Below are 15,313 nucleotides of genomic sequence, written 5' to 3'. Positions count from 1 at the left end.
AGTTCTAAAAAGTTTTGGGTGTTCAAAAAAGTTTAGAAGTTCTGATAAAGTTTAGAAGTTCTGGGTGTACAAAAAGGTTTAGAAGTTCTAATAAAGTTTAAAGTTCTAAGAAGTTCTGGGTGTTCATAAATTTTAAAACTAACAAAAAAAATTAAACTGTAACATGAAATTGAACACTGAAATCACTTCATATAATCTCGTAATCATCAAATAATTATCAATCGACCTTCAATTTGATCATCGATTAGATCATATGAACAAAAATATGGAACGTTTGCAACTAGGTTTCTGCAAATGGCGTATTTCAATTCAAATTCAATTGAAGTGTGTGTTTGCAAATAACGCCGATGACGATGTTTGAATCGATGCAATGGTTAATTAGGATGGAAACGATTTTGAAATAATTTACAAATTTGCCACCGTGTGTTTTTTGAAATCTAGGGCTGTGGGTGTCGCGTACGTAATGTACGATAATCAATATATACATACATATATATATATATACATATATATATAGGATGAGTATCATTACAGAACTGTTAAATTATTTAACAACTTGAAGGAACCCTTGAAAACTAACGTTTGTTATAAAAATTTTTGTATGTTAATGTTCTTTGAGATTAGTTTTATCATTTTTTATATCTATATCTACAATTACAATTTTGAAAATTAGTTTTTATACATATCCATGTTTTGTTTGACACCTATGTAAATTTGTTAGTATATAAATTTACATATATGTAAACTTGTGATTAATATATGTAATCAAAAAATTTTATATAGAATATGATAATACTACTCTTAAATAATGTTAATATATAAAAAAAAATTTGTTTGGTTTTTAAGGGTTCTTAACTTTCTTAGAGTTCTTAAATAATACCAACCTATATATATATATATGATTTAGTCATATGGTTAAATATCTCACTATTGACTAATAATATAGTTTTGATGAGTGTATACTTATTGATTACATATGTAAAACAAAATTGTAAAACATGATAACCAGTTGGAGGTTTGGACATATGACAGCGGACAAAGCTAAAACAATTTACTAACTACTATTCAAAACTCTCATATTATAAACTTTTTAAAAATCTAACACAAGTTTTTGAAGGTCAAGTTAGGGCTACTGAATTCAGAAATTAATATAAGATAGTTAGTTATGGATCATCAACTCTTGGATGATCATTCATTCATTCATTATACAAGTTTTTGAACATCAAGTTAGGAACGTTAGTTTCTCGTAAATTTTTCAAATCAATTTTGATTTCCTTTTAACAATTTTACTTAGGCGGAGTGTAACGGAACGATAAGTGGTGATTTAGGACGAGAACACCCACCCCTGACCTACAAATGGGCGACAAGTGGGGGGCGACAAATCCAAGTCGCCTGTGTATGTGTGTGTTAAGCTTACATGGAAATAAACTATAGATGGGAACGATTTTTGGGCTACAACACCGTCCCTCTGATCTACATATCGTCTATTTTTATCACATGTCAAAAATCTCTCATGTTTTATTGTCTTTCCATTATACATAGCTTTACCATGTCATGTCTTCAACTTTTTTTAATTTAATGCACACCATTTAATATGTTAGCTCAAAAGTTTTAACTTTTTCTTTTTGCATTATCTATCATTTTTTCTTTTTTGAAAACCGAACTAAGTAACGCCAAGTACCCCGTACGCGGCCCCCATTGGTTAAAGGTAGCCCGAGCCGGCCACTAGTCCGGACGGACGGAGTCCCTAGCGGTCCACCTGTTGAGGGATTCACCGGATAAAACCTGACCCCCACGCCCGCCAAACGGCACGACAGCAAGGAGCCGGTAAAACCGGGTGAGATCAGGTTTCGAACCCTGGAAAGTCAGGGTCATCCCTCATATCTCCCATATAAGTTGGTGGTAGTGAGTTTTGATCCCCCTACCTCTCACTTGTAAAGTAAGTGCTCTACCATTGAGCCACAACCAACTTATATCTATCATTATTACTATTTTAATTTTATATATAAACGATTTCAATTGAAAATTAGTGATTACATTAAAATTGAAGGCGAGTAGGCAACAAGCTGCTACTCCTTTTTAAATTGTAAAACTCATTCACTTAAAAATTACATTTGATAATTTTAAAGTTATAATATTACTATGCATAACTTTACTATTTTAAATTTTGAAAGACTAACAAACTTTTAACTAAAACCAGCTAGAAGTTGGGCACATCATATACATATGGTTCACTAAAAACTAAAAAAACAAACTACCCGCTACAAAACAAATCGCTTTCCGGTTCTTTCAAGTTATATAAGTGAGTTTCGAGTTTTGACTTATTTCTAACTCAAAAATGCTAATCACCTTAATTGTGCAACTCGAGAAGATCTCAGACACGGAAAGGTTATATTACGGGAGACTTTACACCAAGAGGAGATTACTTTACATAAGGTTTGGGCAAGACCACATGACACAAAAATATGTTCCATCGACTCGTTATGATCATCAAAAAGAACACACACAACCGATGAAGCAATAAGATTACAGTTAACTCTGCTATCCACGCCACCAAGTCTACCTTTTTTGGAACCCAATTGTTCCAGTTATAAGCGAATTCCAGCTCTGCACTTCATTCATTTGCAAGTTACCATTTAATACTCCTAACGTTAAGCGAGACCGCCTCTTCAAGAATCAAGATCCCACCATAGGCATCGAATACCTTGGATTGACAAACAAGAAGCTGTTGGCCCAGACGGATCAAACAATCGAATCAAACGAACTTATCAAACAAACGAACACGAGATATTGGGGTGACAACCCTCGACTCTTTTCATATAATCAAACGAACTTAACAAACGAACTTCACGAACTTATCAAACGTACATGGAGACGAGACTCCTTGACTCTCTCTTAACTCTCTCTCAACTCTCTCCTATAAAACTAATAATCAAGACCCTATATATAGACCTACTTAACTTGCTCTCCAAGACATACCTTTCCTAAACCTAATACAATTCAAATACCTAAATTAAAACATAATTAAATAAACCCTTAACTTTATTACCAATTCAAGATTAATCCTTCATTCACCCCCTTAATCTTGAATTGTTCATCTCTTTTGTACCACCAAGGTCTTGAATTCCCAATAGTACTCTCAACTCTTCAACTTTAATCATTGATTCATCTTTAACCTTTCTTCTCAGTTGTTTGTAACAAAATTGTTTAAAAAGTTCTTCACGCTTGTCGTTCAAACCATCCACATTGATCTCACTTACCACTTCATTCTCAACATTCTTCTTTTTCACTTTTCTTTTCATTCTTTGCTCATCAAAACTTGTAGATCGGCTATTCATTCCTTCTTTATCAGACCCTACTAGGCCTTCCATTCTAACAATTCTTATCAACCTTTCATTCGGTTCTGACTTTTCATCAACAAATGCTCGATTGTTGCCTTTCACACACACTTCTAAATCTACAGACCTGTTAGCTGCATCATTCCTTTCATTCAATTCCATAACCTTTCTCTCATCATCATCACTAGCAGATTTCTTGCTTCCTTTCTGCTCACTTATCTTATCAATTTTCTCATCTTCAATGTTGTTTGAGTCATAAAAACATACCTTAAGATTCTTTATCTTCTCTTCTTCTTCTTCTGAAGAAAATCTTTCTTTTTCTTCACTCAACATTTCTTTTCCTTCACTTCTTAAAACAGCTTGCAAAGCTTCTTCATTCTCTGTAGCTTCCTGAGCTTCATTATTACGTACCTGTTCTTCTTGAACAATAGCATCCAATCTTTCCTTCTCAACGATCTTATCCAATCTTTCTTTCTCAGCGGCTTCTTGAGCTGCTTTTTCGTCTTCTTCCTTTCGTACATAATCAAATCCGAGAAATCGAATCTTCAAAACACGCCATGCTTCCTTAGCATTCATGAGAATGCCAACTTGTACCAAGATGTCGTCCGGCAGAGTTTGACATATGAACCCTAACGCTGTATACATCTTCCTTTCATCTACAGCTACACCGACTGCAGGTTCAATAACATCCCAAAAACCATACTCTTTCAAAAATTCCTCCATCTTTGTCGGCCATACTTTGTAGTTTGATTTCGTCAATTATGGAAGTCCTCCAATTTTCATTATTTCTTTCCTATCTTTACTTTCTAATCTTGTTCGCTCTTTCAGTTGGAATTGATTCCCGATCTCAAAATCAATCTCCAATAAATACTTAAACACCACAAACTTTTCTTTTCTGATTACAAACAACGAAGTTGCACCAGACCTGCGTGGTTCTTGTTAATCGAACTAAACTTGCTTGTTACATGTCAAATCTAAGTGTGAGATTTCTTTTACTTTATCTCCACTGAAAAACAAAATAAAATTAATAACCTTCTTGGTTTCTTGCTTGACTTTTGATGCACAACTCAAAATCAAATTAATAATGGGCAGTATGTCATCTCGAACACACAACAAACAATTGTTGGCGGTTATACTGCCTTCACAAAAGACAAAAAAATTTACTTCTTTTTCTTTGAATTTAAAGTAACCACCACTAATTACTTCAAACAAAATCAACAAATCTTTCCGTCAATTTCCGATCGACTTCACTTTCTCGCTACGATCAAACTCTTTTTATGATCGGCCACTATCTCCAAACCTTGATACGAGCTTTTTATAGCTCTGATACCAATTGTTGGCCCAGACGGATCAAACAATCGAATCAAACGGACTTATCAAACAAACGAACACGAGATATTGGGGTGACAACCCTCGACTCTTTTCATATAATCAAACGAACTTAACAAACGAACTTCATGAACTTCAAACGTACATGGAGATGAGACTCATTGACTCTCTCTTAACTCTCTCTCAACTCTCTCCTATAAAACTAATAATCAAGACTCTATATATAGACCTACTTAACTTGCTCTTCAAGACATACCTTTCCTAAACCTAATACAATTCAAATACCTAAATTAAAACATAATTAAATAAATCCTTAACTTTATTACCAAGATTAATCCTTCAGAAGCAGCTGACGAATTGTTACTATGAATATTACCGCTAATATTATTATTTTTTAAATTGTCCGATGTAAAAACACAAAAATAAACGCTATCAACTTTTAACACAAGTTTTTTTTTTATTATCAAATTTGGAATGCTAATGTGAGATATTAATATTGGGTGTCAGTTTTGGATTATCAACTCTTGGACAATCGTTTGGATGGTTATTACCTAGGTTTGTAAACGAACCGAACTGACAAGAACAAGGGTATGTTCGTGTTCGTTCATTTAACAATAGACAAACATGAACACGAACACGGACACAAACACTATATTTGGTGTTCACGTTCGTTTGTTTAAAAATGAAAATCTTCGTGTTCGTTTATTTAAAATCTAAACGAACAGTTCACGAACGTAAATGAACATAATTGAACAATGGTAAACAAACATAATTGAACATATACAAAGCTAACTAAATGAACACAAGAAACATAAGCGAACATATATAAACAAACATAATCAAACATGAATAAACGAACATATACGAACGTTCACGAACATAAATAAACAAACAAAACATGATGTTCATGTTCATTTATTTAATTAAACGAACACAAAAAATATTTGTTCATGTTCGTTCGTTTACAAAATAAACGAACATATATAAACGAATTTCTCACCAAGCGATTCACGAACAGTTCACCGAACGTTCGATTTATTTACAAGCCCGTATAGACCCTTGAAAGACAGCATATGAGTAGGTAAATGAACATTTTTTTATATGAAATTTAAAACACTAGTGGTTATTCTCCCCTGTATCCATATCAAATCACTTTTACTTCATGTTACAACTTTTTTTTCATTCTAAAGTCAGTATCTTAGCTTGGAGATTGCTTATGTCCTTTATGTGATAACTTACCGAAGGCTATGACTCATCTATTTCGGTTGTGTAATATTGCTACTCGCATGTTGCAAGTTTGAAAATGGAAAACCGTACCCGAGAATGCTAAAAAAATTATGGGCCTAGGAGGAGATAAAAAAGAAACTGGGCCCTTTAAATATAAACTTAACAAATCATATGTAAAAGGTCGATAGCACGACAATATTGTGATAACTATACACAAAACAAAGTATTATAGCAGTATGATGACATGATCTAGTTTACCTAATTGTCATTCTAGATTAAACCAAAACGTAATCGGTTTACGCAAAGTGGATCACAATCTATTTGATATTTTGACTTCTTTTAGCCTATGGATGAGCTCGGGATGGTACCGGTACCAACCGTTACCGATCTCGAAAATCCCGATCCTGAAATTCGGAAATATTTGGTAGTGGTACCAAAATGTTCGGTTCGATACTGGTACAGTAGCGTAAATTCAAAACTTGGTACGAAGAGCTTGCTATGGCATGGTGTTCAAGACTTTCAAGAAATAAAGGCAACGTATTTTCGATTATGTCGTTTGTTTTTCATATCTACGACATTCTAATAGGTACAATAAATTAAAATAAACTTACGTGAGTGGAGTGGAGTGGAAAACTCTCTTATGCATTTCTCTTATGTATTTGTAATTGGTTATTTATTTCCAAGCTAGCTTCTTGATAGTTCGTGTTAATAAAACCGTCGTTAAATCAAGTGTATTTTAACTCACATTGTCTAACTTGTCTTCATCATTTGGCATTTCTTTCGTTTTTACTTTTGGTCTATCTTTCAGCATCTATTTCATTAGCTTTTAATGTTCATATCATAGTCAGGGATGAAGCTTTCATAGGGCCAAGGGTGCCCCCCCTCCGGGTTTTTTTCCGCGGTAGTGTAAATTGACCGTTTTTTCGTCCGAAAATTTGAGGTCCCCCCCTCCCCCCCACACACAGTTTATGATTTTTACAATAAATTTTGAGTCCGCCCCCCTGGCGAACTCGCCCAAGCTTCGCCACTGATCATAGTTGTTTTTCTTTTCTATTTATCATGTAATAGATAATCCAAAGATTAGAAATAAATATTAAAACAATGCATCTTTACCTTTATACTTGTTTTCATGTTGTCAACTTTCCTAGTTCGATCCATCACCATACCGCGTAGTTGCTTATAACACTCTTAATAAACCATCTAAAGGATCTCAGGTTAACCTCACTAGGTAAACATCTTGAATGATAATCGAGATATAAAAAAAAATAGTAACCCCCCAAAATCAATATTCTGAGAATAAATCACTTAGATGTGTCACATACCTATAACTTTTTGGTTTCATTTCAAAAGTCATGTCCGTGACATACAACTATGTCAATCATAATCCATGTTTGCTTAAGCATGACTACTTACCATGAGATATTGAGATCACTTTGAAAACACCTTTTCAACAATCCTTACTTCAAACATGTGTTGAGTTTGAGTAAACTCGGTTTTCGTCCATATGGTTTGTCCAAATCTGCGGTTTAGTCCAATAGTTTTAAATTTGTGATTTTCGTGCCTGTGGTTTCATTTCACTTACAAGTAAACCCGAATTCCTTAACCTCGTTAAGTATGGTCGTTAAACCCATCAGCGTACCCTTCACATGAGATGCAGTTTTGTCCTTTTTCCCCCAAATACAACCCAACCCCTCATGTGAAGGGGGCCTGCGAATTACGATTGAGGTTTATTTGGGGAGACAAAGGACAAAAATGCCCCTTACGTGAGGGACACACTGATGGTTTTAACGACCAGACTTAACGGAGTTAATGAATTCGGGTTTAATTACAAGTGAAATGAAACCACAAGGACGAAAATCGCAAATTTGAAACTATTGGACTAAAACCGCATATTTGGACAAACCACGGAGACGAAAACCGCAGTTCACTCGTTGAGTTTTCTCACAAAAACAATGTGCCCAAGATAGTGTGTTCATAATTTCATGTGTTCTAACTAAAATCTAAACTTGGTTTTCAACCCTTCTTCATTTTCATATATGTCAAATTTGAGCTTATTTTTAAAAAGATTTTCAACCTCTTGTCTAGTGACAATAGAAAATAAACTCATTATCAGTATATTTGTGAATCTTTGCAAGTGAAAAGAAGAAATTTGGATATCAAATATTTTTTAAATCGAATAAAGACAAAAACAAAGAATGACACAAATATTTTTTTTAATAAATATAAAAGTCATTAAAAATAAATATGATTTGTATTTAAATTACGGTACTTTGCAATTGCAATTATGCAAGAAGTTGACATTACATCATGTGTTTGCTTTGATTACATGATAATAGTGTTATAGCATGTGGCAAGAAGCTGACATACCCGATCTTCAAACATGCATTGCATTGATTTTTGTTGCTGTTCGTAGAATGAAAAGGAAAATATTTGTATTGCAAATCGTAACTTGCCGGTTAATCAGATCGAAACAGAAACCGAACCGAATTGTAACCGAAACCAGTTAATGGCAGGTATAAGAGAAACCGGTTAAGGAATTTCACATAGGGATTGATTAACCGAACGTAGGTTACATAAGTTAGGGATTTTGTAACATCCTAAAATATTTTAATATTAAATAAAAGAAAGTCGCGTTTTGTTATTGGGTCTAAATAATTAATTAGTATTAATAAGATTATGGACTTGGATTGATTGGTGGATTATAGGGTAATGGGTCTTAGGTCCATGGGCTTTAAGGGATATAAATACCCCTTAAACCACCCTAAAACCCTAAATCCTCATTCCTTTCATCCTAATCTCTACACACTCCAAACACACACACCACCACCTCATACGGCCGCGAGAGAGAAAACGGGAATCGAGTCCAAAATCAAGCCAACCATTATTAGATCTTCAATATACGAGCTGGATACGAGATAATCAAGCAAACCGCGACAACACCGAAAGTATAAAGGTATGCCTTTTACCTTAAAAGTTTATGTTTTTAGGATCGGTTAGCTTTGAAACTTAAACATAAAGTAAATCGGGTCTAAACGAAAGGTAAAGTAGCAAACTTGACGTTGGAAACGAACTTAATGAACCTAGGCTATGTACGGCGACGTGTATGGAACGTTTTAAGATTTAAAGGTACAAGCTTTGCGGTGTATACGGATTAAATATGAACGAAAACGGTTATATCAAGCCATAACAACGGTATTGAAATCGCAAGATGCTTGTAAAGGTTGAATGAAAATCAACCCGTCGCTGCTACTTAATAACTTCGCCCTATAAGTTTGCGAAGTATACAAGTTCGCTAAAATCAAGTTCGCCTTGGTTAACATCGCTATATGTAAGTTCGCCATAGTTAACTTCGCTATACGTAATTTCGCCTTGGTTAACTTCGCTATACGTAAGTTCGCCATGGTCAACATCGCCTAACTTAAGTTCGCCTAGCTTAAGTTCGCCTGACAAGTTCGCTCACTGAGAACTTCGCCTAATACAAGTTCGCTAATGATTAATTCGCTTAATATTAAGTTCGCCAAAAGTTAAGTTCGCTGAGAAATGAATTAAAATCCTAGTGAAAAATGTGTTAAGACAGTTAATGGAAATAAAATTTTTCCAAGCTGACCTGGCAACTTAACCCCAACCAGGGGCTCTGCCCCTTGGACCTCGCTAGGGGCTGCCGCCCCTAGAACCCCGCTGCTAAGGGCGCTGCCCCCGGACCCCCGTTAGTTGCGGGTAATGATTGAACTAGAAAGACGATATGGGTAGTGATAGTTAATTGATACGTGTAATTGTTATCCAGTTAGTCGTGCACAAACTCAAGAAAGGGATTACCATAAACGGAGAACGTAACCGCATTCAGGTGAGTTTCTAGCCCCACTTCCTTGTTATGTTTTCGGGTCTGTGTGCATACTCGATGTGATAGTTAATACACTTACCTTGAGTGGTAAGTGTATGCCTTGTATGATTTATGTATGATGATTGCTTAACGGTACGTGAACGATCTCCGGATATTGCATGTACCGTCAGGTGGTAGCTAAAGATGTGATTGATATGTATGACGTAAGATAAGATGTATGTATGAATATATATGATGTATGCATAATGTATGAATGATATGTTGATGGTACGTGAACGCTCTTCGGAGATTGTACGTATTATCAAGGAAAGTATGTAAGAACATGTATGGTACAATTGCATGAAATAAAAGGACCAAACCCTAATAATATCTGTGATGGTAGGGACCAGACCCTAATAATATCTGTGATGGTAGGGACCAGACCCTTATAATATCTGTGATGGTAGGGACCAGACCCTAATAATATCTGTGATGTTGGGGACCAGACCCTTATAATATCTGTGAGGTTATAGGACGGAAAGCCCATTAAATAGGATGTATAGTTATGTATGTAGAATATGTATGATTTATGCACACCCCTATGGGCACGTGTGCAAATATGATGACAGATTGTATGTTGTATGATTAACTAGAACTCACTCAGCGTGGCTGACTTTTAGTATACACGCAGGTGAGTAGACTGAGGCAGCTTGCATAAGAGGAAGCACATGGCATGGACTTGAAGAAGCTGGCATCTCAATGAAATGTTATGTTATTTTAAAGACAATGTTTTATGTTTAAATAATCTGAATGCCCGTTAAGACAAGAAAGGATGGTTATGTAATATATTGGTTGAATGTTTTAATATTCCGCGAATGTTTTAATTAACTCTGATATTTAAAACTACGTTTATGAGTAAATCCAACGTCCAATGTGAGGTACTGGTAACGGGGCCTTACAGATTTTCCACGTAAATAGATTATGAACTGTAACCGGTTATTGACAATAACCGGTTTTGATTGTTTGACCAATACTAATTAGTATTGGCACCTCTATGACTCTATTCGTTTATATCTACTATTTTGCTAGTTATTACTATGATTTTCTTCTTTTTTTGTGTTCTCAGTAATTCCATGCTATTATTTTAGTGCTTTTGATTTGTTGATGTTTTAATACCCTCAGTTACTCATATATGGTATCTCATATTATCTGGATACTATATCTTATCCGTTATGGTTTTTCAAACCGAATGTATAACGAGACAACCTCTTTATCTTTCGGGTTAAAGTAAAGAATTACCCAGTGTTTTAAAACCGGTTCATTCCGGCTGGTTGACCGGTTATACCGGATTTCGAATAGGTAACCGGTATTTAGAGTCCGGTATTTTTATATGGTTTATTAGAGCATTGAACCGTCGGTTTTATATAAAATACCGGTTTAAACCGACATACCGGTTTTAAGCCCAACATATTTTTAATATTTTTTGGCCTATATTTATTAAAAATGATTTTGTAACCTAAAAAATAAAATTAAAACGAGGTAAACCATTAAACGATGTCATAACCTATAGCACACTTTTACTTTTAACAAAACTTTGTTTGAAAATTAAGTACTTTTGTATTATTTTTTCTCATTAATTAGCCTTTGGATTATTTTTATTATTGAATTATGTACTTTTAATCTGTTACGGACTGAAACCATTGCAAGGTGTGAGACTTGTCCCACATCGGTTGTATGGGAAACTAATGTGGGGTTTATAAGCCAAATGGGTTCCCTCGCCTATCAGACTAGTCTTTTGGGTTGAGTTCTTCTGTTTGGCTTGTAACATTGGTTTCAGAGCCAACCTCGGAGTGGTGGCCTGGAGGAAGCCAGCCGTGACCAACGTGGCCATGACCAACGAGGACTCGGAGTGGTGTCCTGGAGTGAGCCAGCCGTGACCAACGAGGACGTTGGCCCTCAAGGAGGGTGCATTGTTACGGACTAAAACTATTGCAAGGTATGAGACTTGTCCCACATCGGTTGTATGGGCAACTGATGTGGGGTTTATAAGCCAAATGGGTTCCCTCACCTATCAGACTAGTCTTTTGGGTTGAGTTTCTTCTGTTTGGCTTGTAACATTGGTATCAGAGCCAACCTCGGAGTGGTGGCCCACGGAGTGGTGGCCTGGAGGAAGCCATCCGTGACCAACGTGGTCGTGACCAACGAGGACTCGGAGTGGTGGCCTGGAGTGAGCCAGCCGTGACCAACGTGGCCGTGACCAACGTGGCCGTGACCAACGAGGACGTTGGCCCTAAGGAGGGTGCATTGTTACAGACTGAAACCATTGCAAGGTATGGGACTTTTCCCACATCGGTTGTATGGGCAATTGATGTGGGGTTTATAAGCCAAATGAGTTCCATCATGTAACGATTCCGACGAAATCAGGTAGACTCTAACCGGCATGTACTATTTACGTTATAGTTATTATTGAATGCACGATTTATTGATGTGATTATACGAGGATATATGATTCTCAAAATTGATTATACTTGATTAGATAACTTATCGTATTCAATATATGATTAATCGATTGATAGTTATTGAAACCCGATCGAATCGAGGGTTCAGTTATAGATGATATCTATAATATTTAGTGATTTTTACGAAGCATTAATGCTTCGGGATAAGTAAAGTACGGCACAGAAAAAGAATTTCGATTTAACGATACTTCGGTACGTTAAACGAAATATGAATACCAAACCGAGCAAGATACCATCATTCAAGCCGAAAAAGTTGCGCAAATAATATTATTATGGTGTTTTAAGTAAACAAGGGTTATGGTTTAAACTTTTAAATGTATTAAACCGGTTTAAATGAAATGCATTTTTAAAAGCCGAATTAAACGTCTAAATGAAAAACGAACCGAACTGAGTTTATCCAAAACGTTATCCACAATTGGAAATCCAAACTTGTGGACTAGAATGAAGGAGGTGGGCCCCACCCCACCCCCTCCAACTCACGGCCATAAGTGGATAATTCCACCATAATTTTTCATTTTCTCAAGTAAATAACCAATCTCCATCATCTCTCTAGAAATCCAAAGATTTTGAAGACAGCAAGGTAAAAATCGAGTTATTTACGTTTTCATCTTCGTTTCTTGAGTTTATTTGCAAGAAAATGAGGTTTCAAGTAAAAAAAGGGTGAAAACCCGAGATGAAAACCGATTCTTGCATGATCAAGTGATGTATACGGGTTATACAAGGGATCTTGGTCCAAGAAAGGAGTTAAACGAACCAAAAACGAATTTTTACGGTTTAAACTTTAGTTTTGAAACAATAACCGAAACTATAGTGTAAGAGGCTTGATGGTGAGTGTAACTTGCTTGGTATTGTGGTATGTTGGTTGTAGGTTCTGTATTTAGTGGTAGATAAGGCGGAAAGACGAGTTTGTAGCTTGTAGTGGCGGAGAACAAAAGGTATATTCGGTTTATGTTCGGTTATGAGTTTTTTGGACAGATTGTGAACGGTTTAAAGTTAGGTCATGAAATTTTAGAGAGGTGTTAAATACATGAAAATATGAGTTCTGTGAAAATTTGGTAATTTTTGGACAAAGGATGAATATTTGGTAAATTTAATGCTCGGCTTTGGTTAAAAATGGTGAAAAATATTTAAATATCATGATAGATTCTGGAAAATTCAAGATAAGCTTTTTATAACATGTAAAAGTCACACACAAAATTTTAGATCAGTTGGAGAAGTCTAAGTAGGATTTTCGGTTAAACGAGTTCTAGGGTTTTCTAGCTCGGTTTTAGTTTAAATGGCATGTAAAAAGAGATTTTGGTTCTGGAAAAATTACAGGGGACTATGTGGATGGCAGGGGTCATCCAGGAAAAATTTGGGATTTTTCTAAGGTCGTTTGGTATTTACGACATATTTAGATTTTAAATGGTGTTTAAAAATAGATAAATAAATTTTAAATATAAAAATTAATTCTGGAAATATTTTTATAAAATTCCCCACTGTCAAAAAGTGATTTTTGCAAAATTTCAAGATCCGATATTAAACGGATAATTATTTGTGCTAAAAAAACAAACAAACTTTTAAAGTTTAAAACGCGTAAACCGGTAAAGTTCGCCTAAACGAGCTGACTGGTGTATAAAAACCCTAAAAATGAACTATTTTCATATAACTGAGTTAAACAGGTAAAAATAAATCATCCGAAAGTAATTCGGATGATTTGGGTAATTTTATCCAATTTAACAGTTTTCGGTACACTAAAGACGGAAACGGGTCCCGCGGCCAATCGGGGCGTGTAAACCGAGCTCTAATTTCACAACTTTAATTAAATTATCAGTCAACGACTATTTTCGGGTCGTGTGTGACCAAACTCATTTTTGAAACGTAAAAACGGATAACCGTGCTAGGCACGCAAAACGGGGAAAACGAATTAATAGTAATTTTGACTATTGAACTCTAAACGATATCACAATCTGAGTCCGGAGAAGTGTTTCTGGGTTAACATTGCCCCCGGAACGGGTACAGTACTGTGTTAACAGTGTCCCCAGATGTACCGATTAACACGGTTAAAGTTATATTAATAGTGATTGTATAGTAACGAACTTAGGGATTGTATTACAGATCCGGACTAGTAGCTTGCGTACTGTGTTACCTACTTGCTTGCGATAAGGTGAGTTTCACGAGCCCCTTTTTCTGAATTGTTTTTAAATATTTTCTCGGGGCGGAAAGCATGTTACTATTAAAATGTTTAAGTACATACTGAACGCATGGATTTGCGTGTATTTATATATATTTTATTGTACGGGAATCGTACGGAAATGTACTAAGATGGTGATTGTCTGAGTTGCTAACATTGTAAGGCCCCGCAACACGAGTGATTAGCTAAAAGCCGGTAGAGTGTGAATAGTACTATTGGTCTGACAAACCCAACTGGTCCGGCATGGATTTGCTGATGTTTCCCAGCCAGTTGCACATGTCTATTTTGTTGTTATTTATTTTGCTATGTAATGTTAGGCATAGCGGTTTGGGGCAGGTTCGTGGGCGGAGTATGCCACAGGGTTGTATGTGGATAGTCGGAGGTTTCACTTGTGGGCTCAGCATAATTACATCGCTAATATATGATTATTATAATGATTTGTCACTGTTTATTTAAATTAGTGAAACTTACCAACTATTCGTAGTTGACTCGTTTTCTTTACATGCTTTCTAGGTACCCTCAAACTGGAATAATTGCTACATGCTTGACGATGCGTGCTTTTTTTTTGAAGCTTAATGATCTTTTTGTATTAAATATGTTAATGTACTGTTGGTAAAACTTATGTGCTAACGCCTAGACGGTAACTAAACTCGGAACAATGTAATATGGTGTAAATTAATGTAGTAGTGTTTTCTTTATAAGCAATGCTGTTGATATCAGACGTGTCTGTTGCACCCTGTTTATGTTTCCGCTGCGGTTACGGGGTGTTACAGAAGTTGATATCAGAGCCATTGGTTATAAAGAATTAGGATGTCTTTAAAAGATACCTAAAATATAACCAGTAGCTCAAGTATTATAGGATCTGAGTATCAACTAATAATTTATAGTGACGAGATCTGGATGAACT

The sequence above is a fragment of the Bidens hawaiensis genome, unplaced genomic scaffold, assembly GCF_021521415.1.
Source record: "Bidens hawaiensis isolate Kalapana, Puna unplaced genomic scaffold, B.hawaiensis_p1.1 tig00037818_1, whole genome shotgun sequence".
Classification (NCBI taxonomy): Eukaryota; Viridiplantae; Streptophyta; class Magnoliopsida; order Asterales; family Asteraceae; genus Bidens; species Bidens hawaiensis.
This window is presented reverse-complemented; position numbering follows the sequence as displayed.